Below are 16,906 nucleotides of genomic sequence, written 5' to 3'. Positions count from 1 at the left end.
TGATAGTGATGCACAACCATTATTGCCAGAGGATGTAGATAACAGGGATATGTCTCAGTCAGGCAGCATTACACACATGGACCAGATTCTGCATCAACTATGTAATTTTCCATGGGAGTTTTGCCATGGATCCCCCTCCGGCATGCCACAGTCCAGGTGTAAGTCCCCTTGAAACAACTTTTCCATCACTATTGTGGCCAGAAAGAGTCCCTGTGGGTTTTAAAATTCGCCTGCCTATTGAAGTCTATGGTGGTTCGCCCGGTTCCCCCGTTCGCGAACATTTGCGGAAATTTGCGTTTGCCGTTTGCGAATGGAAAATTTTATGTTCACGACATCCCTAATCAAAACCCTTCAAAAACATTTCAAAATATAGCCAATTTCATAGAGAGGATCATATTTTTAAAACAAATATACCAAAGTATGTTTACTAGTTGTTTAAAGAGTTGCCAGGTGCCCCGACTGTGCACAAATCATTAATAAGTGAGGTCTATTAATTTCTATGAGACATATCTTGCACCTTCTAGATGCAAATGAACACTCCTTTTCTTTATGAATTCCACTTTTAAAAGGGGATTTCTTACCAGTGCTGCCTCACCAGCAAGTCTTTACATATCCGGGTCTGTTTGTGAGACTGTAGCCCTGATGTTCAACACTGCAATTGTGATGAGGCCAGTAAGGCAGTTTCTCGTTGGTCTGTCAAAATTTTCTAGAAAAAGGGGAGTGGCCAAGCAGTACCAGTGATTGGCGATGTCTCTCCCATAGAAGTCAATGGGAGAGTGATGTCACCACCTTTATCGCTGCTCATCTACATTTTGCATGCCTCCCAGAAGGTAGCACCCCCAAACTAAAGGTATCCCCAGGTACCTAGTCAAATTGCTGACATCATACTAAAGGGGCGACTTGATCCCCTGCACCCTGCTTGATTGGCACCCCTTTAAGGAACCAGTCCAGAATTCAGTTCCAGGAGCCCGACTAGGCTGGAGAGGTTTTGCCGGCCCTCAGGCGTTTACCACAACTCATTGACAAAATATGCATTGTCATTGTACAATGTAGATTATTTTAAGTATTGTAGATATCTTAACCCTTTAAGGACACAGCTTTCAGTTTGCTCAATTGTTTTATGACGGAAAAAATCTGTTATATGTCCTTAAGAGGTTAAAATGGATTTATTGTTGCTTTCCGTGTTTATTAAACTGTATTATAAATATATGTTTATGTTTAAAATTATAGAAAGCAAAATTTCAACTCTATAGATATATACATTTTACATGACTATGCATATCATTTAAACATTGACCCCTAAACTGTCATAACCTAATACTAACTGTAGAAGCTAAGGCCCTAAAAATAAATATTCAAAATTTAAAATTATGCTTTGTTATGTAGAATGCATATAATTTAAATTTTTGCATATAAATTAAAATATTATTAATGTTGCTTGTTGTGTTTATTATTTGTTATTAAAGGGACAGTCTACACTAGAATTTGTATTGTTTTAAAAGATAGAAAATCCCTTTCTTACCCATTTCCCAGTTTTGCATAACCAACACAGTTATAATAATATACTTTTAACCTTTGTGATTATCTTGTATCTAAGCCTCTGCAAACTGCCCCTTTTTTCAGTTCTTTTGACAGACTTGCAGTCTAGCCAATCAGTGCCTGTGCACGAGCACAGTGTTATCTATATGAAATATGTGAACTAACACCCTCTAGTGGTGAAAAACTGTTAAAATGCAATCTGAAAGAGGTGGGCTTCAAGGTCTAAGAAATTAGCATATGAACCTCCTAGGTTAAGCTTTCAACTAAGAATACCAAGAGAACAAAGCAAAATTGGTGATAAACGTAAATTGGAAAATTGTTTAAAATGACATGCTCTATCTGAATCATGAAAGTTTATTTTGGCCTAGACTGTCCCTTTAAAGACAGTATAATTACAATTATGGTTCTACATGCCTGTTTTGTAAAAATATAATTTAATGCTACTGACTGCTATAACATATAAATATATATCAATGCAAGGCCAGACTGCATTATATCTACGATGTTGAAAGAATGCATAGTCATTTATAATGCATATTAGTTTAAGTATTTGATATAAATTAAAATTAAGATATTCTTGCTTGTTGTGTGTATTATTTTAAATATTAAATATTAAATGTAGTTTTAAAATATATATTTATGTTATAAAAGACAGTTGCCTTATAATTATAGTTATGTAATAATACAATTGTAAAACTAATTACTTTTTATAACATAAATATACAAAAACAAAAGTAAAACTAAATACATATTAATTTATATACAATACTTAAAAGAATATGCATTATACATGAGAATGCATATTATTTTATACAGTATTGTGGTTAATAGGATAGGTACTTGTGGTGGGTATTTGGCGGCGCTAATAGAAAAGGTACTTGCGGTGGGTATTTGGTGGTATAGGGCAGGGCCGGCCATAGCCATTGTGGGGCTCAAGGCAGGATGACAAAATGTGGCCCCCTTTATCCCCACCTCCAATCCACCCCTAACTCCGCCCGAACCCCGCCCCTAAGTCTGCCCCAACCCCGTCCCCGCCATTTTTACCATTTAAAACAGATAGCCCACACATAACCCACACACACAGCCCAACACAGAGAGATAGCCCCCACACACACAGAGATAGCCCCCCCCACACACACAGAGATAGCCCCCCCCCACACACACAGAGCTAGCCCCCCCACACACACACACACATACAGATAGCCCCCCCACACACACACACAGAGATAGCCCCCCCACACACACAGAGATAGCCCACACACACACACACACACAGAGATACCCCCCCCACACACACACAGATAGCCCCCCCACACACACACACAGATAGCCCCCACACACACACACAGAGATAGCCCCCCCACACACACAGAGATAGCCCCCCCACACACACAAACACAGATAGCCCCCCCCCACACACACACACAGAGATAGCCCCCCCACACACACAGAGATAGCCCCCCCACACACACACAGATAGCCCTCCCCACACACACACACACAGAGAGATAGCCCCCCCACACACACACAGAAAGCCCCCCCCCACACACACACAGAGATAGCCCCCCCCACAGACACACACAGAGATAGCCCCCCCCCACACACACACAGAGATAGCCCCCACACACACACAGAGAGATAGCCCCCCCCACACACACACAGAGATAGCCCCCCCACGCACACACAGATAGCCCCCACACACACACACAGATAGCCCCCACACACACACACAGAGAGATAGCCTCCCCCCCACACACACACAGATAGCCCCCACACACAGAGATAGCCCCCCACACACAGATATAGCCCCCACACACACCAACACACACAGAGATAGCCCCCCCCCACACACACAGAGATACCCCCCACACACAAACACAGAAAGTCCCCCCCACACACACACAGAGATAGCCCCCACACACACACACACAGATAGCCCCCCCACACACACACAGAGATAGCCCCCTCCCACACACACAGAGATAGCCCCCCCCCACACACACACAGATAGCCCCCCCACACACAGAGATAGCCCCCCCCACACACACACAGATAGCCCCCCCCACACACACACACACACAGAGATAGCCCCCACACACACACACACAGATAGCCCCCCCACACACACACAGCCCCCCACACACACACTCACACAGAGATAGCCCACACACACACACACACACACACACAGAGATAGCCCCCCCACACACACACAGAGATAGCCGCCCACAGACAGAGATAGCCCCCCCACACACACACACAGAGATAGCCCCCCACACACACACAGAGATAGCCGCCCACAGACAGAGATAGCCCCCCCCCACACACACACAGAGATAGCCCCCCACACACACACACAGAGAGATAGCCCCCCCACACACACACAGAGAGATAGCCCCCCCCCCACACACACAGAGATAGCCCCCCCCCACACACACACAGAGATAGCCCCCCCCCACACACACACAGAGATGGCCCCCCACACACACACACACAGAGATAGCCTCCACACACACACAGAGATAGCCCCCACACACACACACAGAGATAGCCCCCCCACACACACAGAGATAGCCCACACACACCCACACACACAGAGATAGCCCACACACACACACAGATACCCCCCCCCCCCCACAAACACACAGAGATAGCCCCCCCACACACAGAGATAGCCCCCCCCCACACACACACACAGATAGCCCACACACACAGAGGTAGCCCCCACACACACAGAGATAGCCCACACACACACACACACACACACAGATATAGCCCCCCCCCACACACACACAGAGATAGCCCCCCACACACACACACACAGAGATAGCCTCCCCACACACAGAGATAGCCCCCACACACACAGAGATAGCCCCCCCACACACACACAGAGATAGCCCCCCCACACACACACAGATAGCCCCCCACACACATACAGATAGCCCCCACACACAGAGATAGCCCCCACACACAGAGATAGCCCCCACACACACAGAGATAGCCCCCACACAAACAGAGATAGCCCCCCACACACACAGAGATAGCCCCCAAACACACACAGAGATAGCCCCCCACACACACAGAGATAGCCCCCACACACACAGAGATAGCCCCCCCCACACACACAGAGAGATAGCCCCCCACACACACAGAGATAGCCCCCCCACACACACAGAGATAGCCCCCCCACACACACAGAGATAGCCCCCCCACACACACAAACAGAGATAGCCCCCCCACACAAACAGAGATAGCCCCCCCACACACACAGATAGCCCCCCCCACACACACACAGAGATAGCCCCCCACACACACACATACAGATAGCCCCCCCACACACACACACAGAGATAGCCCCCCCCCCACACACAGAGATAGCCCCCCACACACACAGATACCCCCCCCACACACACACACACACACAGAGAGATAGCCCCCACACACACACAGAGATAGCCCCCACACACACACAGAGATAGCCCCCCCCACACACACAGAGATAGCCCACACACACACACACACACACACACACACACACACACACACACACACACAGAGATAGCCCACACACACACAGAGATAGCCCCACACACACACAGAGATAGCCCCACACACACACAGAGATAGCCCCCCCACACACACACACAGAGATAGCCCCCCCACACACACACAGAGATAGCACCCACACACAAACAGAGATAGCCCCCCCCCCACACACACACACAGATATCCCACACACACACACAGATAGCCCACACACACATAACCCCCACACACAATAGATCTCTCTGTGTTAGACAAATGAAATAGACAAATTAAATACTCACCCTCATAATAATAGTATGGCAAGGTGCAAAACATCTGCACTAATGACATATATATAGGTTGTCAGAAACTTATATTTGACACATATACATGCTGTATTCTGCCTTAATTAAACCTTATCACAGTCAGTGTCATTACACACTTCTATTTTTTAGAGAGAAAAAAATATTGCAAATGTTTCTTCATTTCATAAGAATTTTTAATGCAAATCCATCTCTCAGGCTCCACAAAGCAAGATGGATTTGTGAGCTTGATGTTATGTCTAAAATCTGACCTAGCACATTACAAGGATTTAGTATTTTCAGATATTTTTCCTAGATTGATTATTTTAATCTCCTTTCTATTTCTCTCATTATATATTTAATCATTCTGTCTTCTCTTGTTTCATCCTCTTCTGATTCCCTGCCCTTCTGTATGCAGCTGCAGTGTGATTGTGTTGGCTTCTTAAGTTCAGCTGACCTAATGCTGTTAACGTTCACTGTGTGTGTTTGTGTCGGTCTCTGATGATGAAGATAGTGGGAGGAGGTGGTTGTACAGTACAGTATGTGCTTGTCTCCTTAGCTATGGAGCATGATAGTAGTGCATGTGTGACTGTCTGGGGTGGCAAGCTTTGGCTAACTGATTTGTTCTTTTTGGAGTTGCAGACATCCTGGTACCTTTAAATACGTATGGGATAAATTGCAGTACACAACACAAACTGTAGTATTTGAGTCGCAATTCTTCTACAGATTATTTAGTCAACATAATGAATATGATAATAAAAATAATAATAATAATAAAGCTAAAAGATGACCTAAGGTAGCTCGTCTGACAAATCACGCAGCCCCAGCTCAGCTTTTAATATGTTTGACTGTATTATTACAAGAGATCTATTCTTCCTGATTCAAATCAAATGATTCAAATCTACCTTTTCGGTGAAGGGAAAAGTTACCACCTGCTGCCTGCACCTGCCCACAGAGACGTTTCTGACACAGTGACTTCCGACTAATCCCTGGATTTAACTTTTAATGATAGTGATATGGCAGTCGAACCTGGCGCTAAGTTCATCTCTTGGACATTCACTGATATACCTGAACTGTAATTGAATCAGAATTTATGGGATTAGATAGTCCAATATGATTGTTAGTATTTAATCGTTTTAGGGATCCATTGTATTAATTAGATAGCATCATTTATATTTGTCATTTATTTAAATATTAGATAAATGCTTTATAAGATGCACCATACCAAATTTACAGCAGAAATCATTTGTTTTTCCCATTTATTAGGTGGCCATGCAACGAAGTTGCAGGACAACCTATTGTTATTGTCAGGATTATTATTTTTATTATTATTATTATTATTAGGTGGCCAGCAACGAAGTTGCAGGACAACCTATTGTTATTGTCAGGATTATTATTTTTATTATTATTATTATTATTATTATTATTAGGTGGCCAGCAACAAAGTTGCAGGACAACCTATTGTTATTGTTCGGATTATTATTATTATTATTATTATTATTATTCTTTTTATTCCGCCAAGCTTTGTATTCAATTGCCCATAACTGCTTAACTGTTTTTGCAAAGCTCTTAAAATCAGGTTTGCTGGTACAGCCTATTGCTGTGCTATATCTCATGCAAAATTGAACTCATAGGTCACATGCTCTGGCAGCCATATTGCTTTTTGCGACAAATTTCGACAAACGCTTAAAAATCTTTAGCTCTGGAACTGCTTATGTTACAACTTTGAAACTCGCTGTGCTTAGTGCTACTATGATCTGAAATTGCTATTGCTCAAGAGAAGTGCCTTGGTCACATGATGTGGCAGCCATCTTGCATTTTGTGAAAATATTCAAACATCTTCTTCTCCTAAACCGCTTAGTGCAATGACGCACAATTTTGCACATATGCTCCTTGCAAGGTCCTCTACCAAGTTTGTTCAAACTGCGATTTTTCCATAATCAACATGGCTGCTGTGAGACATTAACCTTTTTATCGCCATTTAATTGCGTAATTTTGCACTTTATACATTAGTTTTACAATATTTAACAATATTACAGTGTAATAAACACATGATTACACATAGTCATAACCCTTAAAGACAATATTGCAGTTAAAATTTGCATTGCGCAATCGCCTTCGTGAAATAAAACATTTGCAAATTTTCATGAAACATCTGCAAATTGTAGAGGTCTATAGTGAGCATTAGTATGTGCAATTTGAAAGCCATACATTGCATAGCTTGGCGGCCATTTTGTTTCGTATGCGCCATTTTTAAAAACTATAAAAATCTTCTTCTCCGAAACCGCTTATGGGACAGACTTGAAATTTTGTTTATAGACTTATCTTATGACTAACATTCAGATTTGTTCAAGAGAAGTCGATACGTCATGTGGTTTGGCAGCCATTTTCAATTGTTAAAAATTGCTTAACGATATATTTAAACTCATAATAAAACAAAAACTGTTTTACAAAAATGCTTTATTTTTGCCATGTTTATTGACATCTATAGTGAGCACTATTGTGCGTAATATGGAGGCTGTATATCTTACGATCGGGCAGCCATCTTGGTTTACGCGGAAATTTCGAAAGTCTATTTTCTCTGCAACCGCTTATGTAAGAACTGTGAAATTTGCTGTACAGTCTTATATTGTTACCTAGATTCATAATTGCTCATTAGGAGAGAATTAGTCACATGATGCGGCAGCAATATCGGTTTTATGTTTATCGTAATTATTTGCAATTCAATACTTCCTCTTTTGAGTCAATTGCTCACAAAAAACAAATTACTTATGCTAAACTCTTGAAATCAGGTATGCTGGTACAGACTATTGCAATGCTACATATCATGCAATATTGAACTCATAGGTCATAAGGTTACGCAGCCATATTGTTTTTTGCGACAAATTTCGAGAACTGCTTAATAATCTTTAGCTCTGGAACTGCTTATGTTGCAACTTTGAAACTTGCTATGCATAGTGATGCTATGACCTAGATTTTCCATTGCTCAACAGAAGTGACTTGGTCACATGATGTAGCAACCATCTTGCATTTTGCAAAAATCTTTAAACCTCTTCTTCTCTTAAACCGCTTAGTGCAATAAAGCGCAATTTTGCACGTATGTTCCTTGCAAGGTCCTCTACCAAGATTGTTAAAATTGCGATTTTTCCATAATCAACATGGCTGCTGTGAGACATTAACCTTTTTATCGCCATTTAATTGCGTAATTTTGCACTTTATACATTAGTTTTACAATATTTAACAATATTACAGTGTAATAGACACATGATTACACATAGTCATAACCCTTAAAGACAATATTGCAGTTAAAATTCGCATTGCGCAGTCACCTTCATGAAATAAAACATTTGCAAATTTTCATGAAACTTCTGCAAATTGTAGAGGTCTATAGTGAGCATTAGTATGTGCAATTTGAAAGCCATACATTGCATAGCTTGGCGGCCATTTTGTTTCGTATGCGCCATTTTTAAAAACTATAAAAATCTTCTTCTCCGAAACCGCTTCTGGGACAGACTTGAAATTTTGTTTATAGAGTTATCTTATGACTAACATTCAGATTTGTTCAAGAGAAGTTGATACGTCATGTGGTTTGGCAGCCATTTTGAATTGTACAAAATTGCTTAACGATATATTTAAATTCATAATAAAACAAAAACCGTTTTACCAAAATGCTTTATTTTTGCCATGCTTATTGACATCTATGGTGACAACTACTGTGCATAATATGGAGACTGTATATCATATATTCTGGCAACCATTTTGTTTTTTGCGAACATTTCGAAAATCTATTTTCTCTGCAACCACTTATGTTAGAACTGTGAAACTTTATGTATAACCTTATATTGTGACAAATAGTTACATATGTTCATGTTGAAAGTATTGGTCACATGGTATGGCCGCCATCTTGAATAGCGCGAAAACTTCGAAAATGTGTTTTCTTTGCAACCGCTACATCTGTTCATGCTGAAAGTATTGGTCATATTATGTGGCAGCCATCTTTAAAAACGCAATAATTTAAAAAATGTGTTTTCTTTCCAACTGTTTAACTTAGAACTGCAAAAACTTGCTTTATAGCTATTTTTGTGATTAGCTGCTTGTATGCCATTGCATTGGCAATACGCTTGGCCACCTCTATTGCTGCTTGCAGCTATATTTAGGTGGCCAGCAACAAAGTTGCAGGACAACCTATTGTTATTGTTCTGATTATTATTATTATTATTATTATTATTATTATTATTATTATTATTATTATTATTATTCTTTTTATTCCGCCAAGCTTTGTATTCAATTGCCCATAACTGCTTAACTGTTTTTGCAAAGCTCTTAAAATAAGGTATGCTGGTACAGCCATAATGCTGTGCTACATCTCATGCAAAATTAAGCTTGTAGGTCACATGCTCTGGCAGCCATATTGCTTTTTGCGACCAATTTCGACAAACGCTTAAAAATCTTTAGCTCTGGAACTGCTTATGTTACAACTTTGAAACTCGCTGTGCTTAGTGCTACTATGACCTGAAATTGCTATTGCTCAAGAGAAGTGCCTTGGTCACATGATGTGGCAGCCATCTTGCATTTTGCGAAAAAATTCAAACATCTTCTTCTCCTAAACCGCTTAGTGCAATGACGCGCAATTTTGCACATATGCTCCTTGCAAGGCCCTCTACCAAGTTTGTTCAAATTGCGATTTTTCCATAATCAACATGGCTGCTGTGAGACATTAACCTTTTTATCGCCATTTAATTGCGTAATTTTGCACTTTATACATTAATTTTACAATATTTAACAATATTACAGTGTAATAGACACATGATTACACATAGTCATAGCCCTTAAAGACAATATTGCAGTTAAAATTCGCATTGCGCAATCGCCTTCGTGAAATAAAACATTTGCAAATTTTCATGAAACTTCTGCAAATTGTAGAGGTCTATAGTGAGCATTAGTATGTGCAATTTGAAAGCCATACATTGCATAGCTTGGTGGCCATTTTGTTTCGTATGCGCCATTTTTACAAACTATAAAAATCTTCTTCTCCGAAACCGCTTATGGGACAGACTTGAAATTTTGTTTATAGAGTTATCTTATGACTAACATTCAGATTTGTTCAAGAGAAGTTGATACGTCATGTGGTTTGGCAGCCATTTTGAATTGTTCAAAATTGCTTAACGATATATTTAAATTAATAATAAAACAAAAACCGTTTTACAAAAATGCTTTATTTTTGCCATGTTTATTGACATCTATAGTGAGCACTATGGTGCGTAATACGGATGCTGTATATCTTACTATCGGGCAGCCATCTTGGTTTACGCGAAAATTTCGAAAGTCTATTTTCTCTGCAACCACTTATGTAAGAACTGTGAAATTTGCTGTACAGTCTTATATTGTTACCTAGATTCATAATTGCTCATTAGGAGAGAATCAGTCACATGATGCGGCAGCAATATCGGTTTTATGTTTATCGTAATTATTTGTAATTCAATACTTCCTCTTTTGAGTCAATTGTTCACAAAACACAAATTACTTATGCTAAACTCTTGAAATCAGGTATGCTGGTACAGCCTATTGCTATGCTACATCTCATGCAATATTGAACTCATAGGTCATAAGGTTACGCAGCCATATTGTTTTTTGCGACAAATTTCGAGAACTGCTTAATAATCTTTAGCTCTGGAACTGCTTATGTTGCAACTTTGAAACTTGCTGAGCTTAGTGATGCTATGACCTAGATTTTCCATTGCTCAACAGAAGTGACTTGGTCACATGATGTAGCAACCATCTTGCATTTTGCGAAAATCTTTAAACATCTTCTTCTTTTAAACCGCTTAGTGCAATAAAGCGCAATTTTGCACGTATGCTCCTTGCAAGGTCCTCTAACAAGTTTGTTAAAATTGCGATTTTTCCATAATCAACATGGCTGCTGTGAGACATTAACCTTTTTATCGCCATTTAATTGCGTAATTTTGCACTTTATACATTAGTTTTACAATATTTAACAATATTACAGTGTAATAGACACATGATTACACATAGTCATAACCCTTAAAGACAATATTGCAGTTAAAATTCGCATTGCGCAGTCGCCTTCGTGAAATAAAACATTTGCAAATTTTCATGAAACTTCTGCAAATTGTAGAGGTCTATAGTGAGCATTAGTATGTGCAATTTGAAAGCCATAAATTGCATAGCTTGGCGGCCATTTTGTTTTGTATGCGCCATTTTTAAAAACTATAAAAATCTTCTTCTCCGAAACCGCTTATGGGACAGACTTGAAATTTTGTTTATAGAGTTATCTTATGACTAACATTCAGATTTGTTCAAGAGAAGTTGATACGTCATGTGGTTTGGCAGCCATTTTGAATTGTTCAAAATTGCTTAACGATATATTTAAATTCATAATAAAACAAAAACCGTTTTACAAAAATGCTTTATTTTTGCCATGTTTATTGATATCTATAGTGAGCATTATTGTGCATAATATAGAGGCTGTATATCTTACGATCGGGCAGCCATCTTGGATTACGCGACAATTTTGAAAGTCTATTTTCTCTGCAACCGCTTATGTAAGAACTGTGAAATTTGTTGTACAGTCTTATATTGTGACCTAAAGTCACAGTTGTTCATGTTGAAGGAATTAGTCACAAGCTGTGGCAGCCATATTGGTTTACACAAAAAATTTGAAACTGTGTTTTCTTTCCAACCGCTTATGTTAAAACTGTGAAATTTGCTGTATAACCATATATTGTCACCTAGAGTTACATTTGTTCATGTTGAAAGTATAGGTCATATGGTGTGGCAGCCATTTTAAAAAACGTAAACATTTCGAAAATGTGTTTTTTTTTTTCTGAATGCTTATGTTAGAACTGTAAACAGTTGTTATATAGCTTTATTTTGTGACATATCTACTTATATGGCATTGCAAAAATAATGCGCTGGCCACCTCTATTGCTGCTTGCAGCTATATTTATTATTATTATTTATTATTATTATTATTATTATTATTATTCTTTTTATTCCGCCAAACTTTGTATTCAATTGCCCATAACTGCTTAACTGTTTTTGCAAAGCTCTTAAAATCAGGTATGCTGGTACAGCCTATTGCTGTGCTACATCTCATGCAAAATTGAACTCATAGGTCACATGCTCTGGCAGCCATATTGCTTTTTGTGACAAATTTCGACAAACGCTTAAAAATCTTTAGCTCTGGAACTGCTTATGTTACAACTTTGAAACTCGCTCTGCTTAGTGCTACTATGACCTGAAATTGCTATTGCTCAAGAGAAGTGCCTAGGTCACATGATGTGGCAGCCATCTTGCATTTTGCGAAAATATTCAAACATCTTCTTCTCCTAAACCGCTTAGTGCAATGACGTGCAATTTTGCACATATGCTCCTTGCAAGGTCCTCTACCACGTTTGTTCAAACTGCGATTTTTCCATTATCAACATGGCTGCTGTGAGACATTAACCTTTTTATCGCCATTTAATTGCGTAATTTTGCACTTTATACATTAGTTTTACAATATTTAACAATATTACAGTGTAATAGACACATGATTACACATAGTCATAACCCTTAAAGACAATATTGCAGTTAAAATTCGCATTGCGCAATCGCCTTCGTGAAATAAAACATTTGCAAATTTTCATGAAACTTCTGCAAATTGTAGAGGTCTATAGTGAGCATTAGTATGTGCAATTTGAAAGCCATACATTGCATAGCTTGGCAGCCATTTTGTTTCGTATGCGCCATTTTTAAAAACTATAAAAAATCTTCTTCTCCGAAACCGCTTATGGGACAGACTTGAAATTTTGTTTATAGAGTTATCTTATGACTAACATTCAGATTTGTTCAAGAGAAGTTGATACGTCATGTGGTTTGGCAGCCATTTTGAATTGTTCAAAATTGCTTAACGATATATTTAAATTCATAATAAAACAAAAACCGTTTTACAAAAATGCTTTATTTTTGCCATGTTTATTGACATCTATAGTGAGCACTATTGTGCGTAATATGGAGGCTGTATAGCTTACGATCGGGCAGCCATCTTGGTTTACGCGAAAATTTCGAAAGTCTATTTTCTCTGCAACCGCTTATGTAAGAACTGTGAAATTTGCTGTATAGTCTTATATTGTTACCTAGATTCACAATTGCTCAGTAGGAGAGAATCAGTCACATGATGCGGCAGCAATATCGGTTTTATGTTTATCGTAATTATTTGTAATTCAATACTTCCTCTTTTGAGTCAATTGCTCACAAAACACAAATTACTTATGCTAAACTCTTGAAATCAGGTATGCTGGTACAGCCTATTGCAATGCTACATATCATGCAATATTGAACTCATAGGTCATAAGGTTACGCAGCCATTTTGTTTTTTGCGACAAATTTCGAGAACTGCTTAATAATCTTTAGCTCTGGAACTGCTTATGTTACAACTTTGAAACTTGCTGTGCTTAATGATGCTATGACCTAGATTTTCCATTGCTCCACAGAAGTGATTTAGTCACATGATGTAGCAACCATCTTCCATTTTGCGAAAATATTTAAACATCTTCTTCTCTTAAACCGCTTAGTGCAATAAAGCGCAATTTTGCACGTATGCTCGTTTCAAGGTCCTCTACCAACATTGTTAAACTTGCGATTTTTCCATAATCAACATGACTGCTGTGAGACATTAACCTTTCTATCGCCATTTAATTGCGTAATTTTGCACTTTATACATTAGTTTTACAATATTTAACAATATTACAGTGTAATAGACACATGATTACACATAGTCATAACCCTTAAAGACAATATTGCAGTTAAAATTCGCATTGCGCAGTCGACCTTCGTGAAATAAAACATTTGCAAATTTTCATGAAACTTCTGCAAATTGTAGAGGTCTATAGTGAGCATTAGTATGTGCAATTTGAAAGCCATACATTGCATAGCTTGGCGGCTAGTTTGTTTCGTATGCGCCATTTTTAAAAACTATAAAAATCTTCTTCTCCGAAACCGCTTATGGGACAGACTTGAAATTTTGTTTAGAGAGTTATCTTATGACTAACATTCAGATTTGTTCAAGAGAAGTTGATACGTCATGTGGTTTGACAGCCATTTTGAATTGTTCAAAATTGCTTAACGATATATTTAAATTCATAATAAAACAAAAACCGTTTTACAAAAATGCTTTATTTTTGCCATGTTTATTGACATCTATAGTGAGCACTATTGTGCATAATATAGAGGCTGTATATCTTACGATCGGGCAGCCATCTTGGTTTACGCGAAAATTTCGAAAGTCTATTTTCTCTGCAACCGCTTATGTAAGAACTGTGAAACTTGCTGTACAGTCTTATATTGTAACCTAGAGTCAAAGTTGTTCATGTTGAAGGAATTAGTCACAAGCTGTGGCAGCCATATTGGTTTACGCAAAAATTTTGAAACTGTGTTTTCTTTCCAACCGCTTATGTTAAAACTGTGAAATTTGCTGTATAACCATATATTGTCACCTAGAGTTAAATTTGTTCATGTTGAAAGTATAGGTCATATGGTGTGGCAGCCATTTTAAAAAACGCAAACATTTCGAAAATGTGTTTATTTTCCAAATGCTTATGTTAGAACTGTAAACAGTTGTTATATAGCTTTATTTTGTGACATAACTACTTATATGGCATTGCAAAAATAATGCGCTGGCCACCTCTATTGCTGCTTGCAGCTATATTTATTATTATTATTATTATTATTCTTTTTATTCCGCCAAGCTTTGTATTCAATTGCCCATAACTGCTTAACTGTTTTTGCAAAGCTATTAAAATCAGGTATGCTGGTACAGCCTATTGCTGTGCTATATCTCATGCAAAATTGAACTCATAGGTCACATGCTCTGGCAGCCATATTGCTTTTTGTGACAAATTTCGACAAACGCTTAAAAATCTTTAGCTCTGGAACTGCTTATGTTACAACTTTGAAACTCGCTGTGCTTAGTGCTACTATGATCTGAAATTGCTATTGCTCAAGAGAAGTGCCTTGGTCACATGATGTGGCAGCCATCTTGCATTTTGTGAAAATATTCAAACATCTTCTTCTCCTAAACCGCTTAGTGCAATGACGCACAATTTTGCACATATGCTCCTTGCAAGGTCCTCTACCAAGTTTGTTCAAACTGCGATTTTTCCATAATCAACATGGCTGCTGTGAGACATTAACTTTTTTATCGCCATTTAATTGCGTAATTTTGCACTTTATACATTAGTTTTACAATATTTAACAATATTACAGTGTAATAGACACATGATTACACATAGTCATAACCCTTAAAGACAATATTGCAGTTAAAATTCGCATTGCGCAATCGCCTTCGTGAAATAAAACATTTGCAAATTTTCATGAAACTTCTGCAAATTGTAGAGGTATATAGTGAGCATTAGTATGTGCAATTTGAAAGCCATACATTGCATAGCTTTGCGGCCATTTTGTTTCGTATGTGCCATTTTTAAAAACTATAAAAATCTTCTTCTCCGAAACCGCTTATGGGACAGACTTGAAATTTTGTTTATAGAGTTATATTATGACTAACATTCAGATTTGTTCAAGAGAAGTTGATACGTCATGTGGTTTGGCAGCCATTTTGAATTGTTCAAAATTGCTTAACGATATATTTAAATTAATAATAAAACAAAAACTGTTTTACAAAAATGCTTTATTTTTGCCATGTTTATTGACATCTATAGTGAGCACTAGTGTGTGTAATATGGAGGCTGTATATCTTACGATCGGGCAGCCATCTTGGTTTACGCGAAAATGTCGAAAGTCTATTTTCTCTGCAACCGCTTATGTAAGAACTGTGAAATTTGCTGTACAGTCTTATATTGTTACCTAGATTCATAATTGCTCATTAGGAGAGAATCAGTCACATGATGCGGCAGCAATATCGGTTTTATGTTTATCGTAATTATTTGTAATTCAATACTTCCTCTTTTGAGTCAATTGCTCACAAAACACAAATTACTAATGCTAAACTCTTGAAATCAGGTATGCTGGTACAGCCTATTGCTATGCTACATCTCATCCAATATTGAACTCATAGGTCATAAGGTTACGCAGCCATATTGTTTTTTGCGACAAATTTCGAGAACTGCTTAATAATCTTTAGCTCTGGAACTTCTTATGTTGCAACTTTGAAACTTGCTGAGCTTAGTGATGCTATGACCTAGATTTTCCATTGCTCAACAGAAGTGACTTGGTCACATGATGTAGCAACTATCTTGCATTTTGCGAAAATCTTTAAACATCTTCTTCTCTTAAACCGCTTAGTGCAATAAAGCGCAATTTTGCACGTATGCTCCTTGCAAGGTCCTCTACCAAGATTGTTAAAATTGCGATTTTTCCATAATCAACATGGCTGCTGTGAGACATTAACCTTTTTATCGCCATTTAATTGTGTAATTTTGCACTTTATACATTAGTTTTACAATATTTAACAATATTACAGTGTAATAGACACATGATTACACATAGTCATAACCCTTAAAGACAATATTGCAGTTAAAATT

Source organism: Bombina bombina, chromosome 5 (assembly GCF_027579735.1).
Source record: "Bombina bombina isolate aBomBom1 chromosome 5, aBomBom1.pri, whole genome shotgun sequence".
Lineage (NCBI taxonomy): Eukaryota > Metazoa > Chordata > Amphibia > Anura > Bombinatoridae > Bombina > Bombina bombina.
The sequence above is the reverse complement of the archived record's forward strand: the minus strand, read 5'-3'. Positions refer to the sequence as shown.